Raw genomic sequence first — 17,696 nt, forward strand, 5'->3', positions numbered from 1 at the left:
TCAGAATAAATTATGCAAAACAGGAACATCTACAGAATATATTTGGGGGGAAATGCAATTAGGCAAATGTTAAAAATTTATGGCAGTTGCAGAATTTAGCCTTCCTTGGTACAAAATCTATATTACATGAAAGTTTTACTTTGTTTTCTTAAGCATGGAGGACACATGTACCTTGAATAGCTCACAGGCCAAGGGGATATTCAGGGTTAGAATTAGGTCAAACCTTGAAAGACTTGATAAAGGTAAATGTAAAGGTATCCCCTGTGCAAGCACCGAGTCATGTCTGACCCTTGGGGTGACGCCCTCTAGCGTTTTCATGGCAGACTCAATACAGGGAGGTTTGCCAGTGCCTTCCCCAGTCATTACCATTTACTCCCCAGCAAGCTGAGGACTCATTTTACCGACCTCGGAAGGATGGAAGGCTGAGTCAACTTTGAGCCGGCTGCTGGGATTGAACTCCCAGCCTCATGGGCAAAGCTTTCAGACGACTGCCTTACCACTCTGCGCCACAAGAGGCTCTTCAAAAGACTTGATATAACTGTGCAAATGATTACATCAAGATGCTTTTTATAAAAAATAAATTGATTTACTTCTATACTTTTGTGCATTGCTAAAACACCCCCTTCCCCAAGCCACATCAAGATTGGCCCTCTGCAGTGTTTTATTAGTGTGTAGATGCAGGGGTGGGGAGGCACTAATGGAACTGAAAGCTGTGCCAAACTGCACATACAAAATTTGGGAATAAATAATGGAAATGGAATATTCTCAGTATTGATCCCGCATCAAAAACAAGACCAGATTATTCAAAACTTCAGAATCTGGGGAGAAATACGTAAGAAGATAATTCTGTGTATTCTCACCTTGCATAGGAAATCTGGATCTGTCCATTCCTAACAACAACTATATCATGTTTATTTATTATTTATTAACTTCATTTATACCTTGCCTTTCTCTCCCATTGGGTCCCAAAACAGCTTACATCGTCCTCCTCTCCCCTATTCTATCCTCAAAGCAACCCTGTTAGGTAGATTGGACTATTTATAACTAGCTCAAAATCACCCAGAAAGTTTTCATGCCAAAGTGGGGATTTAAACCTAGGCTGAATCTGAACAGAGATTTTATTCCAATCCCTGCCATCTACACTGAATGCGATTTTCATTTTGATTTTGTGCTATTTTTCATCTGCAATAAGCATGATTGATCTGGAGTGACCTTACCTTTCCATCGCAATATCCTGGAATACCCTTTATATTTGAAAAATTGCCATGAGTAAAGGTGTAGCTCTCTGCTTGTCCCTAACTAACTTGCTGTCTCGAGCCTCCAATGCTGTAGAAAAGCCTTGATTGGCCAGGGTGTCAGTTCAAAGGCTTCCTCATTACCAGGTTGCAAGGCTTCCCTTAAAGGGGAAGTATTAACTTCTCTCAGCAGAAGCTCCAGAAGCTCTAACTTCTCTCAGCAGAGATTTACCTCTTGGATTTATTCCCCCTCCTCTGCTATCCCCAATCCTCTCCCACCCACTCCATTCAAGAAAAGAAAGAGACTCCTCCTGTGCTTGGTCTCCCCCTTCTGAGCTTCCCTAACCACATGCAGAACAATTTTCTGTTTCAAGGGGGGGGGGTAGAGGAAGACCCGAGTTCAAATCAATCTGAATTCAGCAGAATCTATAACAGAATAAACAAAGTGCAGAATCAGCCCTGGTCCCCAGATTTTAGTCTAGCACTGTAACCATCCTCCTTCACTGTATCTCTGCTCCATTTATATCGTGCAAATCTTTCCCTAATGCTCTCTCTCTCAGCCCAACCTATCACACAATGTGGGGAGAGGAAGGGAAGGATATTGTAAACTGCTTTGAGATGCCATCAGGTAGTAAAAAGCAGGGTATAAAAACCAACTCAGAATGGGGTGCAATTCAAGCTAAATATCTGATAGGCGGGAATACATAGTCGGAAAACTATATGATTTGTTGTACTGCACTCATATTAGCCTGGGGTAGGAGATATCTATATATCCATGGTTTTAAAAAAGTAGTTATGATATCTTACAGGAAAAAACTGAGAAACGAGCAGTCATAGATGTTCCTCAAGAGAGGCAATTGCTCAGTGATCATGTTTTACATCCACAAAGTTCTAGGTTTTGTCTTTGGTATCTAATTAAGTGAGAAAGGAGTTCAACAAGGCTGTATACTGTCGCCTTGACTATTTAACTTGTATGCGGAGCACATAATGAGAAAAGCGGGGTTAGATGAGTCACAAATTGGGATCAAGATTGCAGGGAGAAATATCAACAACCTCAGATATGCAGATGATACCACTCTAATGGCAGAAAGTGAAGAGGAATTAAAGAGCCTGTTGATGCGGGTGAAGGAGGAGAGTGCAAAAGTTGGCTTGAAACTCAACATCAAGAAAACAAAGATCATGGAATCTGGCCGTCTCTATTCCTGGCAAATAGATGGGAAAGAAATGGAGGTAGTGACAGATTTTATTTTCCTGGGCTCCAAGATCACTGCAGATGGGGACTTCAGAAAAGAAATTAAAAGACGCTTGCTCCTGGGGAGGAAAGCTATGGCAAATCTAGACAGCATCCTAAAAAGCAGAGACATCACCCTGCCAACTAAAGTGTATCTAGTCAAGGCTATGGTCTTCCCAGTTGCAATGTATGGCTGTGCAAGTTGGACCATAAGGAAGGCCGAGCATCAAAGAATTGAGGTTTTGAACTCTGGTGCTGAAGACTCTTGTGAGTCCCTTGGACTGCAAGGCAAACAAATCGGTCAGTCCTAGGGGCTTTACGCACCAGGATCTTTGTAGCAAATTGGTCACTGAATGAAAAATCGCCATTTAAAATAGTGGAATTCGTCGTTATGCATACCTGCCTTTGTAGTGGAATCCAGTTGCATTTTGTAGCGTTTCTCACAGGCTTCCGGTCTCGGCAGAAATCGCTAGAAAGGAAGCGCTATTGCCGAGCTCGTCCCGCCCCTGGCCGTCAAGCAGCCAATGGGCAGCCGTTAGCATGCTCCCAAACAGCCCCTTTCCCTTTAAGAAAGGTTTAAAAAAAAAAAAAACAGGCCCATTGCAATGAATCTGTGTTAATTCGTTGCAACTGAGCTGTCGTTTGATCGTTGCCACGCCCCCTCCGAGTGAAAAAAAAAATCCCCCCCCCTCTCACGGGCCCGATTTTCGGCTGAATGAATGTGTAAAAAATAAAGTGACTGCTTAGTAGTGTGCTTAGTGACTGAAGTGTGCTTAGTGACTGAAGTGTGCTTAGTGACTGAAGGGGAGGGACTGAAGCCGGGGAAGCCTCTAAACTGAAAGAGGCTCGCTGGTGCGTTTATCCCCGCTCGCTCGGAGAAAAAAAAATGGCGATCGCTTCGCCGGAAGATCAGAGAAGAGAGCCAGTGGGAGGGACTTTGTAGAAACCGCAACAATGTTAACGCACAGGTCTTTTTCGCTAGTGTTGCAGATTGGTTGCAGGAGTGTATCGCTTTCCGGAGGGTGAATCCACTTTTGGGGATTTCCCTGAAAGCGCTACAAGGAAGCGCTTTTTGCAGATTGGTTTCAGGTGTGTGGCAGATTGTCGACGACGTTGTGCAAAACAGCAAATCAGTAGCGTTTTCAATTGGCAACCATTGTGCTATTTTGAAGGCGTGCAAAAAGCCCCCTAGAGGCGATCAGCCCTGACTGCTCCTTAGAAGGCCAGATCCTGAAGATGAAACTCAAATACTTTGGCCACCTCATGAGAAGGAAGGACTCCCTGGAGAAGAGCCTAATGCTGGGAGCGATCGAGGGCAAAAGAAGAAGGGGACGACAGAGAATGAGGTGGCTGGATGGAGTCACGGAAGCAGTAGGTGCAAACTTAAATGGACTCCGGGGAGTGGTAGAGGACAGGAAGGCCTGGAGGATCATTGTCCATGGGCTTGCGGACACGGCTTCACACCTAACAACAATCTAATTAAGAGGTCCTCAGGTAGCTGTGTTGAGAAGGACCTATGCTTATCTACTAGGAAGCGGAATGTGACAGAACAATCATGCATCTTGAGTACGTTTTGAAATTAGGAATACCAGAAGGAATACAAGAATCACATCAGGGGCAACATCTGGCTGTGGACCATCACTTGGCCACAGGTTCTGATAATTAGATCCACCAGTTTTTCCTACAGATGGCTGTTTAAGCTAGAAAAACCCACAAGATGTCTCAGCAGACGTGTTCATATTGGAGTTATATTTTGCATACGTTTGAAATGTATTTGAACTCTTCTCTGTTTTCCTGACAGAAGGTTTTCAGTGTGCCTGATAGTTTTGATAGAAAAGGGAGGTGAACTAATGTTGACGCCTTTTCTCCCCTCAGTTCTCCTTCCACCACCTCCAAAGCCCCCAACTGGAGAACCCGCCCCATTTTTATACCTGTGTATTATTAGCATAAGTAGGGAAGGAGAAAAGACACACAAAAAATATTGCTTTAATCCAGGCTGATGTGTGACTTTGCATAACACTTTGAATGTTATTAAGTGTTTGAATTTCTCCCTGTGTCTTTTTTAGCCTCCATGACTGTCTTTCTCTTTCCCTGACAGACTCTACACGGCCAAATTGACAGCTCTAAAGAAGCCTGACGAAAAGCAGCATTAATTAAGTCATTGCCGGACTGTAATTGTGTTAAGAAGTAAAAATCTAATATGAGAAAAGGTTAGTGAGTCCTCTCTTGTGTCAGATTTCCTACTCTCTATGAATATTAATGCCCTTAATGAAGACAATCTTTGCCTCATCAAGCCGTTGCTCTGCATTCAGGTGCCAAATCTCGGCGCCATTGATTTGTTTTTTAAAGAACAAATATGTCAGGGGAGAGTGACTGTCCTGTTTCTTATCAACATCAAAGAGAAAGCTTTTGTGTTCCTGGAAAGAGTTTATAGATTTGGTGGTGGTGGTGGTGGTGGTGATGGTGTGTGCAGCTTATGCAATGGGAGGGACAGAGGAAAATGAGGGTGGCAGAGGTGGGGAACGGGTGGCTTTTATACTGAAGCGAGATCACCCCAGTCGGAACCGTAAAGACAAGGTGGGACTCTGTTGTTGTTTAACTTTGGCACTGTGTGCTGCCTCCCCCTTTGGTGTGCATGGAGCGCATGCTTCTATTAAAAGGAGGTTAAACGGATGGGATTGGAATTATCTGCCGAAAGAAAGGGTCCTGGAGTTTTAAGCACAAATTAAGAGCTTCATGAGAAAGGGGGGGGGGGGAGATGATCGTCTTTTTGCTGATTACCCTTCCTCCTGTCAGGAAGGTAATCACGAGAGAACTGATGAGTGATAATCTATTCTAAATAGACAGGGGGGGGGGGGGAGCTCTGGAACAGCCTTCTCACAAGCAACTTTCTCTCCTCCCCGGATGCTGGTTTATTTATTTTCATTTATGTTAGTTTAATGTCCACTCTCTGGTTTGTGGCTGCTACGATGCAGCAGGTATAGTGCAGCTAAGACGGGTTATAGCAGTGTTGTAAGGAGGAGTCTAGCAGCACAAACCTAAACAGAGTTATACCCTTCTAACTCCATTCGTATCAATACCCCCTCCCCTTCTGGCTTCTTGCCTGTTAGGACCAAGATGCTGAGAGCAACATGAATGAGCTCTTGAGCATTTTTAAAAATAAGAAACCTGTAAAAGGTAAAGGTAAAGGTATCCCCTGTGCAAGCACCGAGTCATGTCTGACCCTTGGGGTGACGCCCTCTAGCGTTTTCATGGCAGACTCAATACGGGGTGGTTTGCCAGTGCCTTCCTCAGTCATGACCGTTTACCCCCCAGCAAGTTGGGTACTCATTTTACCGACCTCGGAAGGATGGAAGGCTGAGTCAACCTTGAGCCGGCTGCTGGGATTGAACTCCCAGCCTTACGGGCAAAGCTTTCAGACGGCTGCCTTACCACTCTGCGCCACAAGAGGCTCTCAAGAAACCTGGGAGGACCTAATTTGGACTGGAATTTTGGGGCATGGAAAGGGAGGGTTTTACCTTCCTCCTGTGATATTGTCACGATCTGAAATGGTCCCACAGAACTCCCATTTGAAATGTACAGAGCCCAATCCAGAGCTGCATCTTTGCCTCAAAAGGGTACATAGCAAACTCTACAGGAACATTTCAGTTTGGGGAAACTTGAGTTTTAATCCTCCTGATCCAAATGGTGCAACTCTTTTCTGTCAGGTTTATTCTGTCAGGAAAAAAACAATGCTTGGGAATTCATTTGTGGAATCCCCAGTACCCGAGATGGTTTCGCTCTCGGTTTATCGAGATAATGGCTGCAAAGTGCTTTAATACATGAAGTACATCATATTGTTGTTGTTATTTTTAATAACAATAATACCGCTACTAAGATACCAAAGTGCTATTTTAGTATGCAATTACTGTAGCGTGGGTTTAAAATGAAACAAAGCTCTCGTAATTGATTTCTCACATGCCTTTCTCTCCGCTGACTCTGCTTCTGCATCTAAATGGAACTCTTCCGTCCACTGGATAGAAGGGACGTTTATTCAAGACCAGTCTTTGAATGGGACTCTGTTTTAGGAATGTTACCAGTAGTTGTAAAGCAGGGGTAGTCAAACTGCGGCCCTCCAGATGTCCATGGACTACAATTCCCAGGAGCCTCCTGCCAGCATTCGCTGGCAGGGGGCTCCTGGGAATTGTAGTCCATGGACATCTGGAGGGCCGCAGTTTGACTACCCCTGTTAAAGGAATGAGCTCCCAGATGAGCTGAGGGCCCCAGTGGAGCTGTCATGGTTCCAAAGGGTCTACTAGATGGAGCATTTGGTCGAGGTTTGGGTTGGTTTATCTCCGGGTGCCAACTCCCCCCTTCATCTTTTCTCTTTCTCTTCCTTTCCCTCTCCCCTTTTCCCTTCCTTGGATGACATCTGTGCCCCAGATATTCCATCCCACTTTTTTACCTTAATTGCAACACAGGGTCTGATGCGCCTAAGAAGAACTTGATTATGGGCTGTTTTGCTCACTGCCTGTTTTGGTTGCGTTTTGTAATGTTGGGGGTTTTAATGGGATTTTATTGCTTGGATTATACTTGTTATGCTGGAAGTCACCGCACGCTAGCATACTGAGAGTGGCGACTAACAGGTCACGTTAGGAATAAATAATAAATAAATAAAATACTTGACATTCCAGGTGACACACTGCTCCTCTGAGAATTCTTCCACCACCAAATGGTGGGTTTGTATGTGTGTTATAATAATAAAGTGCCGTCAAATTGCAGCCACCTTACGGCGACTTCATGAAGTACATGAAGCTTGGTGTAGTGGTTAGGAGTGCGGACTTTTAATCTGGTGAGCTGGTTTTGATTCCCCGCTCCTCCCCACATGCAACCAACTGGGTGACCTTGGGCTCGCCACAACACTGATAAAGCTGTTCTGACCAAGCAGTAATATCAGGGCTTTCTCAGCCTCACAGGGTGTCTGTTGTGGGGAGCGGAAAAGGAAGGTGTAAGCCGCTTTGAGACTCCTTCTGGTAGAGAAAAGCGGCATATAAGAACCAACTCTTCTTCTTCTTCAGTAATGTCAGGGCTCTCTCGGCCTCACCCACCTCACAGGGTGTCTGTTGTGGGGAGAGGGAAAGGAAGGTGATTGTAAGCCACTTTGAGATTCCTTCGGGTAGAGAAAAGCATCATATAAAAACCAACTCTTAATAATAATAATAATAATAATTATTATTATTATTATTATTATCATCATTATTATCATTATTATTATTATTATTATTATTATTATTATTATTATTATTATTATTTCAAGGCAAGAGACACAGGTGGATTGCTATTGCCTGCCTCTGCCTAGCTGCCCTAGTGTTCCGTGGATGTCACCCATCCAAGAACTAACCAGAGATAAACCCACTTAGCTTCTGAGTTCGTCTGGCCTTGACCAGGGCCAGGGCCTTCTCAGCCCTGGCCCCTGCCTGGTGGAATGATCTCCTGGAAGAGCTACGGGCCCTGTGGGAGCTAACACAGTCCCATAGGGCCTGTAAGTCGGCCAGGCTGAATAAACAATCTGGCCCCTTCTCAAGAGCTTCCTATTACATCACTTTTGGAGGCAAGGTAGTTTGGGAAGAGGAAGGGAGGGGAGATTGGCTGTGATTTCTAGTCGTGGGTTTGTGGAGGTTTTTATGTTTTTTATTGTTGTTAGCTGCCGCGAGCCGGCTGGCCGGGAGTGGCAGCCTAAAAATATAACTATAAATAAACATTTTAAAAAAAAAACCTGGGATGTACCCAGAAAGGAGGAAGAGACCTTCTTCTCTATTGTTGCTCCTGCCACAGCAACTAGGTTAGGAAGTCTAGGGACGACCAGTTTAAAAGCCCATGATGTCATCAGGGGTAGCTTTGTAAGTATGTGCATTTCAGAGTTTGGTTTGTAACACTACCTACTATTTGGGGCGGGGGAAATACTTCAGTTCCTTGAACAAAATTCTGAATCAAGAGAAGCTCACCCATTATGACTCTGTTTATGCTTTTGAAGTACATTGGACAGTTTGACAAACCTTGACCTTTACTTCTCTGCCTTTTCAACTCTTGGGATCAATGATGGGATTAAGATATCAAGGAGAACTGTGACATTCACATTGTTCATAAGGAGCCCCTGACATCCAGGCAATGCTTTTGTAGGACTCCCATATCTGGCCGCATGAGATTCTCCCACACATTATGGTAATTTTTGTTAGTTTTGTACGGCAATTCGTGTTGCCTAATTTAGTTCTCCAGCTTTTTGTTTCATTTGCTTTGACAGCTTTGACTACCAATAAGGAAGACATCGTGTTGTTGCTTCTCTTCTCAGACATAGGAAGTGCTAAGGAAGGTAAACAAGCATATGCAAGCTACTGAGTTTTTTGCAGATGAGTAGGCATGCCTGAGCCAAGAAAGAAGAAACTCTTCGAATTGTCTTTGTCTCTTTTGGATGAAGTATTATAGCATTATGCTATTGATTTTGGACACTGATATGGAATGTCTCCAAAGACCTGGCTGTGATCCATGATCTCTCTACTATGAAAATTAGCCATCTTTGTAAAATTTGGAATGGGTCATTGGTAGGGGATTCTTTGTTGGTTTCTTGCCTTGTCTCCTAACTACATTCAGGCTCTGAAAAAGATCGATACAAATATAGAATGCAATAAAGGTGTATAAAGCCTAGGTTCGTCAGGTCCCTCCTGGCAACCAGCAGAGGGTGGGGGTGGGAAACTACCAGGAGAAAGAGGAAGTCCCGGGCCACATTGCCACCTTCATACAAAAAATGACATTATCACACTGCGACATCACCATCACGCAGTGGTACTTGGGCAAAAACTCTGTGGTAAAAATGGCTTCTACACAGAACTTTTGCCCAAATGCCAGAGTGATGCCTGGATGTCTCTAGCATAATGACATCACTTCCAGTGTCACATCAACCAGCAACATGGCCTGGGCCTTTCTCATTCTCCTGTTGTCCTCCTGCTAGCCAGTGATTGGTGGATGGGGGTAGGGCCTGGCAGTGGGGGGGGGGGTCTGGCAACCCCAATACAATCAGATAATCAAAAACATACAATTGTAAAACAAAATTTAAAAATGTACTCGTACTAAGTTAAAACCAACCGTCTAAAAACACTTTAGACACATCTGTGAAGACATTCCTTTTTGTCCAGACCCAGAGTACCCCCCATCCTCTCCAAAACAACTGCATTTTAGAACTTTGTTGGAAAGCCAGAAGGGTGGAAGGCCTGTTCCAGAAGGCCATTCCCACAAGCACAGGGCAGCCACTGGAAAACACATCAACAAGGCCCCAAGCCATTGCAGAGCACATCCTAGATAGAAAGGTCCCTGAGGGAGCTGGAGTTCTCCCATAACTATAACTGATCTCCAGATGAATGAGATCAGTACCCCTGGAGAAAATGGCAGCTTCAGAGAGTTAATTCTATGGCATACAATAGATTCTAGGTGAAATCCATCCCCAGATTCCCTCCTCCACAGGCACCGCCCCCAAACCTGCAAGAAATTTCCAGACTGGATTTGACAATCCTAGCACAAGATGTAGAACTTTCAGGGAAGAACAAAGCTGGCACAATGGGACATGCTGGGAGAGGTAGTTCTTCAAGAATGTGCCCCCCAGTTTCATGAACAGTCTTAAAGGTAATTTTGCCAACCTCCAGGTGCTAGGTGAAGATCTCCTGGGATTACAACTGATGTCCAAGCAACATAGATCAACTGAAGAACATGGCCACTTTGGAAGGTTGACTCTGGGCATTATATCCAATGATGTCCATCCCTTTCCCAAGCTCCACCCTCCTCAGGCTCCACTCACAAAATCTCCAGATATTATCCAACCTGGAGCTGGCAATCCTATTAAAGGTGAGCAATGGCACTCAAAAATTAATTGACAGACAATAAAGGGACTTCAGAATAGGAGATAAATGACCCTGTCAGATAGCCCCTAATTATAACAAGCCGGCTGCTTCATTGTGTACTAGCCTGCTTCTGGATCATCTTGAAGAGTAGCCTCATGTATGTTGACAGTAATTGAGCATCTTGAGTCATACCCCTGCCAGGGTACGCTCTAAATCCAGTTGTCTTGGTCTGGAATAATTTCTGAAGAAGACTTTCAATAAGCAATAGGTTATTTTCAGTATTCCGTGATGCCCATAACTATTATCATTCGCCTGCGTGATTGTTACCATGACTTTGCAATGCCCTTTGAAATCTCATTTTAAAAAAACAGATTATTGCAAAGAATAATAATCAGCATTCCCTCATCTGGCAAATCATGCCAATGAATCATGCCAATTTTATTTAGGAGTAACACAATAAATACGTTGCCTATAATTTCATAGAGGGCAGCTCTGCACATGATAGCTGGTGTCATCAAGTGACCAACTAGACTGAGCGTGCCATCAATGATCCAGCACAACCATTCTCAACTTTTCCCCATTGAGAAACCCCTGAAACCTTCTTGAGGATTCAAGAAACCCTAGAAGTTGCATGATTGTACAGGATATTGGTTGTGCAGCTGTGTACACACCCACTTATGTCCCCTCCCCTTCCCTCCAGGTCCACCATTGGCAATTATTTAGGGGGGGGCATGTAGACAAGATCATATATGGTCATATCACATGAAAAATGTTTAACAAAATTTAAAATATGTATAATATCCATTATTAATGGATATCCATAATATCCATTAACGAACACCTGCCCATTCGGGAAACCCTTCCAGGGCCTTCATGAAACCCTCGTTGAGAAAGCCTGATCTAACAGTACAGATCCTGGTGTTCATATCTTCTCAGATTGTCTCAAATGTGATGCTTTCCAATGAAGCCAGGGCCAATTCTGCAGTATGGAAAAGTAGCAAAAAGACCGCCAAAGACAACATCGTATATCTCAGCTCCTCACATGGGAGGGGTTTCACCCTGCGAAACCGCGCAAGGTTTTCCCCGTTATTCATTGTTAACACCACCAGGGGTGCCTTCAGTGTGTTATCCCTGTGTCTTCTCAAGCTCAATTTTTACTTCCTTTTTATGTGTCAGGCAGCCTCGGATACTCCCGTTGCGATGCATAATTACTGCCGTGTTTTCCAACTCCTCCTCAGTCACGCTGTGCGCCAATGGGTGAGCAGACAACCCTTACTCTGTCCCTTGTCCAATGAGAAAAAAGACACCCAGAGTCCACACTGCAATCTCCGGCACTATTCAGCTGAGGGCCATCAAGTGGAGAGGATAATGAAGTATAAACAAGCTACGGTGCTCAGGTATGAGTGGAAGAGACCAAATTTCCGTTCAATAACTAGCCATTTTTTTCCATTCAAATGCATATTCTGGAAGCGTATTTATTTATTTCAAATATTATTTTATATTTATAAAATTTTATATATATAAAATATTATTTTATTTCAAATTTATTTATTTCAAATATTATTTGCATCTCGCTATTCTCCCCAATGGGGCCCCAAATAGCAGACAAGATTGTTTTCCCTTCTTCCAGTTTATCCTCATAACACCTATATCATACAAGAGGTTATTGAGAATGAACTGATAAGAGTGGAGTGCAATGGAGAAATGGGGGGGCCACAACAGGTTGACTGCAGCATTACAACCAGGTGAAACTATCAAGTTCCCAATGATTCCTAGAGCTGCCTATGCAATTTCTGAGTTTTTACTGGAAGCGACACTGGGATGATGATGTCATACATTCAGTCGTGTCCGACCCTCGCCAATTCTATAGGAAAGTCTTTGCCATGCATCTCAGTCAACGACCGCCTCTTTCAGTTGGTTCATGATCATTCCTGTATCAGCTTTGATCGTGTCCAGCCAGCGGATCCTTTGGCGACCATGTTAATGATTTTTCTAGCGAGTTTGATCGCATGATGTGTCCAAAGTAAGTGAGCTCCAGCTGTAATATCTTCCTTTCTAATGACATAGTTGGTTTGCTCCTCTAAAATGATCTTGTTGGTAACTTTGGCTGTCCATGGTATTCGCAGCATTCATCTCCAACACCATAGTTCGAAAGCATCTATTCTCCTCCTGTCTTCCTTCTTCAGGGTCCAGCTTTCACATCCATAGCTTCTTATGGGGAACACAATGGAGTTGACTAGCCGGCATTTTGTATTAAGGCTGATAACTTCACTTTTCCATATTCGGGTCATGCTTAACATTGCGTTCCGGCCCAGTGTTATTCGTCGTTTGATTTCACGGCTGCATTAACCACTTTGAGTGATCATATAGCCAAAGTGACACTGTACCACATGCAAAATTCCCTTTTCAAGATTTTTCTCCTGCCATTGCTCAGAGCTGTGGCTGGCTATGGGAGCTGAGGGATTCCCTGCTTGGCAGAGCTTGGCAGCCCAGGTCCTAGGTCAGCCAACAAGCCTCCATGGCAGAGCACAGATTCACCCCTGGATCTCCCAAATTCTAGTGCCACATTCTAGCCACCACAACACACTGCCTTTTTTACAACACAGACGTTTTGTTAGAGCTTATGAAGTAGAATCATAGAATCATAGAATCATAGAATCATAGAATCATAGAATCATAGAATCATAGAATCATAGAGTTGGAAGGGGCCATACAGGCCATCTAGTCCAACCCCCTGCTCAACACAGGATCAGCCCAAAGCATCCTAAAGCATCCAAGAAAAGTGTGTATCCAACCTTTGTTTGAAGACTGCCAGTGAGGGGGAGCTCACCACCTCCTTAGGCAGCCTATTCCACTGCTGAACTACTCTTGACTGTGACATTTTTTTTCCTGATATCTAGCCTATATAGTTGTACTTGTAGTTTAAACCCATTACTGCGTGTCCTTTCCTCTGCAGCCAATGGGAACAGCATCCTGCCCTCCAAGTGACAACCTTTCAAATACTTAAAGAGGGCTATCATGTCCCCTCTCAACCTCCTTTTCTCCAGGCTGAACATTCCCAAGTCCTATCTTCATAGGGCTTGGTCCCTTGGCCCCAGATCATCCTCGTCGCTCTCCTCTGTACCCTTTCAATTTTATCTACGTCCTTCTTGAAGTGAGGCCTCCAGAACTGCACACAGTACTCCAGTTGTGGTCTGACCAGTGCCATACACAATGGGACTATGACATCTTGTGATTTTGATGTGATGCCCCTGTTGATACAGCCCAAAATGGCATTCGCCTTTTTTACCGCTGCATCACACTGCCTGCTCATGTTTAGTTTACAATCCACAAGTACCCCAAGGTCTCGTTCACACACAGTGTTACCTAGAAGCGTATCCCCCATCCAGTAGCCATGCTTTTCATTTTTCTGACCCAGATGCAGAACTTTACGCATATCTTTATTAAATTGCATCTTGTTCTCATTTGCCCATTTTTCCATTGTGTTCAGATCTCGTTGAACTCTGTCTCTATCAAGATAACATCTACACAAGCTGTTCTAACTATGCACTAAAAACATTACTGTTCACAATGATGCAGCCTTTTCCATGTGTGTGTCTATTTTTCCCCCCCCATCTGAGATTGAGGCCCAGCCTCTGCCCTCCCAGCAGCAGCTCTTTTGTGAGATCATCCTCCTTGTTAAATTTATTTTCTCGAGGCATATAAAATATTGAATCAACGATGTGGCAGAAAAGTTTCATTTTATTCCACTTAATTTTAATGTGCATGTGTTTAAGAGAGAGTGAAAAAGAGTTTGGGGCTGGGAGGTTAGGAGATTGATTGCTCTTTAAACTAAAGCCCAAGATATTTTCCCCCCTCTGCAAAGACCCCGGAGCAGCAGAGTAAGCATCTTGTGCTGAGCTCCAAGGAAGTGTCTTTGCCCTGACCTGGGGAGTGCACCTCGGTGGGTGAGCATGTATTGCGCACAATAAATGGGGTGTTCAATAACAAGACAGGAGAAATTTAAGAGGTGTGGAAATGAAGCTTGCTACAGGATTGACCTGACTCCTTCTCTCCAATTAATTTAATTGGGAGTTTTGGTTTACTTAGCGCTTTTCATCCATAGATCTAAAAGCACTTTATATGAGAATGTAAATGTCAATATCCTCATTTTGCAGATGGGAGAATAGGGGGCAGAAGAGGTTAAATGAGTTGGCCAAGGTCAGCAAGTTTAGCGTTGGAGCCAGGAATACAGGGAAGGCTACTCAGAGTTTAGCACAGGGGCTTTCAAACTGTGTCCGGCTGAAGCCTGAGGTCCCTCAAGGAGAGAATCAGCAGGTGAGCTTCCCTGAGACTCATCTTGCCCACTGCCATTCTTTCTCCCTTGCAATGTACAGTCTGAAACATGATCAGGCCTTCTAAATATTACACCCTCCTGGGGAACTTCCTGCCATAGCATTCCCTGTTATTATATATGGGTGTGAAAGTTGGGCAATAAAGAAAGCTGACAGTAAGAAATGTGAAATGATTCATTTGAAATGTGATGTTGGAAGAGAGTTTTATGGAGACTGTGGACTGCTGAAAAGTCAAATAAGTGGATTCTAGATCAAATCAAGCCTGAACGTTCCACCAGAAGCTGAAACTGATGTTCTTGTGGTGTCTTCATGAGAAGACAAGGGCCACAGGAAAAGACAACAGGGAAGGAAAAGTTGAATGCAGCTGGAAAAGACGAAGATCCAACATGAGATGGATGGGCTCCATCCAGGAAGCCATGCCCCTCAGTTTGCAAGATCTGAGCAAGGCTGTTAATAACAGGAAGTTTTAGAGGACATTAATTCATAGGGTTGCCATAAATCAGAAGAGACTTGACTGCTGGGAATGTTGCACATACAACAAGGAGCTACTTGGTAGATCTTTCAGAGTTGTTCTTCACATGGCATAGAATGAAATCTCTAACTGGGGTGGCAGGATTTGTGTTTTCAGACTGCATGGGAACTGTTCTACTTTTGATTCCTCTCCCATATTTAAAAAAAAAATCATAACATTGAACACGGTTTCATGGGTCATCTAGTCCAACCCCCTGCTCACTGCAAAGTGCAAAGCGAGAGCGTCTCCAACAGATGGCTGTCCAACCTGTGCCTGAAGAGCTCCAGTGATGCAGAGTCCACCCATTCCCCAGTCAATTGAGTTCCATTGTCAAACTTCTCTTACCATTAGGAAGGATCTCTTAATAGCCAAACTCTACATTCCTGTGACTTTAGCCAAAGATATCTAACCTTGTGTTCTGGAACAGCAAAGGTCAAATGTCAGCCCTCTTCATCTGGCAGCTCTTCATGTACTTGAAGAACACATGCATATATTTGCATACAGTAGACTAGCACACAAACATTTGTGAAACCAGTCTTTCTGAGATGTTCATCTGATTTTTTTTTTAATGTGGCTTGTTGAATCTTAAGGACTAACAATTTAGCATCTGCCTTTGGGGGCGTGAGTCTAATGGGCTCAGATCTACAAAAGCTTAAGCTACAATAAGTGGTTAAGGTGCCATAGGACTCTTCTTCTTTGTATCCCACTTAATGCTTTATGTTGGGAGAAAATAGAACAAGTCGTTCACATGTTGCAGGCTGAAACTGCAGCCACTAACACTTCAGTATACAACTGTATTGTGAGTAATTGGTTCTTAATTTTACTGGTGAGATCTTGTCTATTGTGACCTGGGATTTGGGAAGATCAGAGTTAGGGCTGCTGGGCTGCTGTCCAAGATGGAATGTATCTGGAGATCTGGCGGTGGGAATGGAGGAATCTGGAGAGGGTTCTCATTGGGATATAACATCATAGAGTCCATCCTCCAAAGCAAACTTTCACCACAGTAATTGATCTTTGAAGATTGGAACTCAGATAGAATTCCAGGAGAACCCAAGCCCCACCTATATGGTGGAAAAAACTGAAACCCTACTGATGAACAACAAAGCTGTTTTGCAAATGGCTTGATGGTGAAGACCCCTGCTCATAAATAGTTACAGATGTCATACATGTTGCGTTCACATGCTGAACCTGTTTGCCATGAAGTTCATGGTTTCTCTCATTCTTGTGGGCTCCCTAACCTAATGTTGGGAAACAGGACTCTGGACAAAGGAATCGCAGCCTCCAGTGGGACCTGGGGAGTCCCTGGAATTACAGCTCATTTCCAGACTTGGGTGGGTGTTTTGAAGGGTGTTTTGAAGGGTGGACTCTATGGCACTGTACCCCACTGATGCCCCTGCCCTCCTCAGATGCCATCCCTAAATCTCCAGGAGTTTCCCAATCTGGATCTGGCAACATTAACCCCTCCCCCCATCCCCTGCCAATGGCTACAAGGTACCTGGCAACTCCAGCTGGACTGGATGGTTGTTTGTTCTGGTTCAGCAGAGATAATTGTGTTACAAAGCTGCTGGTGAACACAACATGACTACTCCCAGGGGTAGCTTTTTCCTTCTATTTATCTGTCATAAGACTGTGGGTTCCTACCTTCTGCCTGCCATAGGATTGTCCCCACCACTGGATCTCTACCACAGCAGATTTTACTCTTCTCTTTTGCTAAACAAACTGCCCTTATAGAAGAAGAAGAAGAAGAGTTGGTTCTTATATGCCGCTTTTCCCTACCCGAAGGAGGCTCAAAGCAGCTTACAGTCGCCTTCCCATTCCTCTCCCCACAACAGACACCCTGTGGGGTGGGTGAGGCTGAGAGAGCGCTGATATCACTGCCCAGTCAGAACAGTTTTATCAGTGCCATGTCGAGCCCAAGGTCACCCAGCTGGCTGCACGTGGGGGAGCGCAGAATCGAACCCGGCATGCCAGATTAGAAGTCCGCACTCCTAACCACTACACCAAACTGGCTCTCTTCCTGTGTACATTGTGTGGTTCTTGATTCCCGTAGCGTACAGGATTGACATGCTATTTCAGCTCCTTTTTTTTTCTTTTTGCAAAAGCCTATGCCCAGAAGTGGAATATTTAGGGATAAGAACAGAACATGAATTTTAACAATAAAAACATAAAGGCCGCTTGGTATATAGCTTTTGGGTAACCCTCCGGGACTGCCTTCTAAAGATTACCATATGTTCCATTCCCGGGAATATGAAAAATGATGTGAAAATACGTTTCGTGGAAAGACATTCTTTACGACATGGGGAGAACTGTAAACTGAAATAAATACACAGCCTTCTGAGTGCTAGTCCAAAACACCAGTGACCTATCAATTTCGTGATCTGAATAAAAGAGAACTGGAAGGATGACAGGCCTTTCCCAGCAGAACGGCTGATATACGGTAAGCAGCACCAGTCCTGTTCTTGGTCATTAATTGAGACTAATACAGAATAAAGGCTAGAAATGCTGAGGGCTGGGCTG

At 44.1% G+C, this 17,696-nt stretch overlaps 1 long non-coding RNA gene across 1 annotated transcript in view; it reads left to right on the plus strand.

The window, feature by feature from the left end:
• LOC143836879 (uncharacterized) overlaps positions 1-4,673 on the plus strand; it is a 66,745-nt gene extending 62,072 nt beyond the window's left edge. Inside the window, exon 4 of the long non-coding RNA XR_013230808.1 lies at positions 4,565-4,673. This is a non-coding gene — a long non-coding RNA (uncharacterized LOC143836879). The remainder of the gene's footprint in view (positions 1-4,564) is intronic.
• The last annotated feature ends 13,023 nt before the right edge of the window (positions 4,674-17,696 follow it).

The sequence above is a fragment of the Paroedura picta genome, chromosome 4, assembly GCF_049243985.1.
Source record: "Paroedura picta isolate Pp20150507F chromosome 4, Ppicta_v3.0, whole genome shotgun sequence".
In the NCBI taxonomy this organism is placed as follows: domain Eukaryota; kingdom Metazoa; phylum Chordata; class Lepidosauria; order Squamata; family Gekkonidae; genus Paroedura; species Paroedura picta.